A 4625-nucleotide genomic window follows, 5' to 3' on the forward strand; every position below is an offset into this window, starting at 1 on the left:
GTGGCATGGACATATATACACTACCAAACGTAAAATAGATAGCTAGTGGGAAGCAGCTGCATAGCACAGGGAGATCAATTCGGTGCTTTGTGACCACCTAGAGGGGTGGGATAGGGAGGGTGGGAGGGAGACGCAAGAGGGAGGGGATATGGAGATATATGTGTATGTATAGCTGATTCACTTTGTTATACAGCAGAAACTAACACAACCTTGTAAAGCAATTATACTCCAATAAAGATGTTGAAAAAAGATCTCAAGTTGAGTTTCCTTAATTTATCGTGGACCCTAAGTCCAGTGAATGGTATCTTTGTCAGAGATGAGAGGGAGTGTGAGCCGCAGGGAAAGAGGCCACGTGGTGACGGAGGCTGAGATGAGCCAGCAGAGGCCAGGAGCTGCCAGAACCTGGAGGGCGGGGGGCGGGGGGGGTCCCCAGAGTCTGTGGAGGGGATGTGGCCCTACCAGCACATTTTGGGGGGCTTTGAGAGAATAAATTACTCTTGTTTTAAGCTCCCAAGTTTGTGGTAATTTGTTATGGGAACCCTAGGAAACTAATATAGTGTCCTTTGTGACATCTTCTATTTTTTCAAAATGATTTCTCAAAATGACATCACTTTTATTGTTTATTTGATACTCTCAGATAAGATGCAAGTAATGCGTACAAGTATGAACCATAAGAAAAAAGACACTGTACATCCCACAAATACGGTCCCCATGTGGAAGTTTACTATCTGACACTTGGCTCCTGTCCCACATGCACACTAACGCACACGGCCGGGCCTGTGTGTTTAGGAGGGTTTCTTTGGGAAGATGCTGCCTTTCAGTGACAGCAGGCTTATCTTTATAAAGTCAGTTCCCACAAACACTGGGGAACAGGCTCAGAATTTGTGTTTTTTAGTGTCATTGTCTTGGAATTATTCATATAATTGAAAGTAATTCCCATATCTGCTTTGTCCATAATTATTTGCCCCTTTTTTCGTCTGTTTTGTTTGTTTCTAGTATTACTCTTTTACATGATGGGCCCCATGTGAATTCAGGTTACAAACCTTTTCAAGAACAGCTTCTGTGACATCCTATTTTTTGTTCTATATATATATCGCTTGTATGCTTGTAATTTTACTCTGTTCCTTTTTGCTCTTTTGGATGTTTGTCGCTATTTTTCCAATACCCCATTGTTTTAAATACTCAGTTTTCCCAAGCCAACATATTCTAACATGTAAGTGTATCTGTTAGGAAATGTTGAAAACTGGTGACATTGTCATTTTTTGCTGTAAATGTTTCTGAATTTCTCTGTACCCCACTATGTATATAAAAATTAATTGAGTTTTCAGGAAGTTCTTAAATAACTTCTATTTTAATGAACTGAAGCAAGTAAACATAGCATATAACATTTAGTTTGTTTCCCTGTATTTATATCTTTATGGATTTGGACATTTGCTATTTATAATTTAGTTTCAGTTTCATACGAGCTTTCTGTTTATTGCGTGGAAAGATCACACAATAAATAAATAAATAAATAATAAATAAATAAATCTTTCCCTAAAAGATTTCCCTCTTTTAGGGAAAGAGGATAGATAACTTTTAAAGATAGAGGTGGCAACCAGGAGAACTCTATAAGATATTAATACTATGCAGCCAAAATACAGGAAAAAAAACTATTCCTAAAGCATTTACATGTCTCCATAAAAAGCTCCACCATTAAGGCAAAGTGCCTGCCCCCATTTCAAATAAAATTTTCCCTGCTGTCTCTATAACCCCAAAAGTTTATGAATCTTCACACATAGAACGCCAACACACATTCCCCACACCTCTGAATTCTGCAAAACATAAGCTCAAATACAAAATCCCATATCTGACCAAGGCAAGGTGATATGCAAAAAATACCTCTGTTCTCATACTTAGCTCTCATACACTTATCCTATCTATGCCACCCACAAACCACAAAATCTATACTAAGAATCCCTCCAAATACTTAATTGCTCAGCCCGGTACTCCCTGAGAACTCACCCTGAGACCTCTTTTGACAACCTATCAGCATATGTACAACACCCAGTCCCACTAGAAAACCTCCGAAATCAAACATGCAAAGTTGTTAAGGAGATTCACACGTATCCCACACGTTTCAGGGCATGGAGGCACAGTTTCCCTTCTAAGGCCTCGGCTCTGGATCCGTCACTGTTACACAGTGGCACCAGTGTACACGGCACCAAACCTCACCTTTGTTTCTTCACCCCAGAGTGACTGTGTGTATGTGCTCATTGCACACGTGTGCCCTCAACACTTGTACCAAGATAACTGGAATACATGCACAGGCTCCTCACCCTTCTTGTTTTTTCTCTTGGTACCTCTGGCACTCTGCCCCAGACGAGGGAGTTTGCTACTGTTCTCCACCTGAGCTGGGATGTCCCTGAATGAAACGTTCAGCAGGTAGTTTTTCTGCTCTGGAGATTCTTCTCATCCCACCTCTTTATTTTGACTGCTGAATCACAGCTGCACTGCAGTGCCCCTGGGTGAATTCTGTTTTCCTGAGGTTGAAGTCACACTTTGGTCAGTTTCGTTCTTGGAGAAATTTGCACTGGTCTAAGGTGATTGCTTTGGTTGGTGTTTCTTCCAAATTCTCCTGTGACTCAGTAAGTTGGATGTAGGCGTCTCCTTCAGGGCTTCCTAAATCTTCTCCCATGGCTGTGTCATCAGCCCAAGGGCTGTTGGTTCCCTACCTATTGCCAGACTCCCACTTTCTTTCCAGTTCGTTCTTCTTAGTGTTAAAGAGGACATAGGCAGTTTGGCTCGGGAAAGGAGTCATGTCACAGGTGGCTACCTTAGATCATCCATCATCCCGCTCTTTTTTTCCCTAGTTTTTACATATCAGAAGTAATGTCCATTGAGACAACTCGAAGCGGCATAGACCAGCACAGCTTAGAGTAAATAGACAAGTGGTCCTGCGTTCTGCTGAGACAGGAAGATTTGCACGTCAAGACACTCGGGATATGGTTACTCAGCAATTTTGTCACCTGTGAACTGTTTCAATACAAGGATGAGGACCTTAGAGGGAGTGTGCAAAGTAAACATCTTGGCAGTAGGCACCTTCTTTAGACAAACACTACAGTGACAGGAGTTTTCGCGGTCCAGCTCTTTGGGCTTCATCGACTATCCTAAAGCTTGGCTCTCACTCTGAGCTACCTTGATATCCAGCTTAATGTCCAGGTAAGGGTCAAAGGTGTTTAAAATGCCCTTGCGATGGAGACACTTGATTTAAGGTCTCCAACACCCTCCAAATATTGGTCGTGTTAGGGTGGTGCCCTTGAAGTGACACTGTAACTAGTTGTCGCCTTGCAAATGTGCCTTCTGCATGGCATTGACAGTGAACATCAGAAATTCATAGGCATCTTCCTGCTTGTGTGTATGGAAGCCAGCAACTCACGGGTGTGATGGCTTGATAACATCACAATGATGATGGCTTGCCTAGTACATAGGATGCATAATCCTTAACGCCGACAAATCTGAGAGTACCCCTGAGTCGGTGTAGAGTTGGCAAGGGATGGCGTATATGTCAGATTTTGCAGCGCTGCATTCATGTAGCAGGCAGTCCCCATATTCCAGAGTCCCATAAAGTCTCTTTTAAGTCAGACAGGTTTCTCGGAAGGAGTGAGCACTGTTGCCACAGAAGCAAAACCATCATGCAGGTTATGGTGTCTGTGGTGATTGCGATGGTTTTTCTGCTAGAGTGAGACCCCAGTGGACTTCAGCACCAGCTGTGGGTGCCTGAGCAGGTTTGCGTTTTGGAAAGATAATGAACTGAGCCTCACGTCCCCAGTGGAGAAAAGTAGCTTCAGTGTCTCAAACTGGCTGTACCATTTTACATTCCCCTCAGGGATGAGCGAGAACACCTGTTGTCCCATATCCTTGTTTACATTTGGTGTTGTCAGCGTTCTGTGTTTTAGCCATGCTAACAGGTCTTTTGCAGTTCCCTTATGACATGTTGGATCTTTGCTATCTGTATGTCTTTGGTCAGGTGTCTGCTCAGATAGTTTGTGCATTTTTAATTGGGTTGAACTTTAAAAATTTCTTTTAAGATTTATTATTATTATTTATTTATTTTTGGCTGCGTCAGGTCTTAGTTGCGGCATGCGGGATCTTTGTTGAGGCGTGCAGGATCTTTCGTTGCGGCGCGCGGGCCCTTCGTTGCGGTGCGTGGACTTCTCTCTAGTTGTGCCGTGCGGGTTTTCTCTTCTCTAGTTGTGGCGTGCAGGCTCCAGGGCGTGTGGGCTCTGTAGTTTACAGCACACAGTCTCGCTAGTTGAGGCGCGCAAGCTCAGTAGTTGTGGCCCGAGGGGCTTAGTTGTGGCATGTGGGATCTTAGTTCCCTGACCAGGGATCGAACCTGAGTCTCCTGCATTGTAAGGCGGATTCTTTACCATTGGACCACCAGGGAAGTCCCTTAAGTTTTAATGAAGTCCAATTTATCAATTTTTTTCTGACATGAATCATGCCTTTGGCACGGCACCTAAAATGTCATCTCCAAACCCAGAGTCATCTAGACTTCCTCTTATGTTGTCTTCTAGGAGTTTTATAGTTTTATATTTTACATTTAAGTCTGTGATGCACTTTCAGTTGAGCTCAGGACAGTG

General features: G+C 43.2%; 1 pseudogene; it reads right to left on the reverse strand.

Annotated features, from left to right (window-relative positions):
- Window positions 1-2661: 2661 nt before the first annotated feature.
- LOC102982307 (ubiquitin carboxyl-terminal hydrolase 17-like protein 6) lies at window positions 2662-3605 on the reverse strand (annotated as a pseudogene).
- Window positions 3606-4625: the final 1020 nt, after the last annotated feature.

This window comes from Physeter macrocephalus, chromosome 20 (genome assembly GCF_002837175.3).
Source record: "Physeter macrocephalus isolate SW-GA chromosome 20, ASM283717v5, whole genome shotgun sequence".
In the NCBI taxonomy this organism is placed as follows: Eukaryota; Metazoa; Chordata; class Mammalia; order Artiodactyla; family Physeteridae; genus Physeter; species Physeter macrocephalus.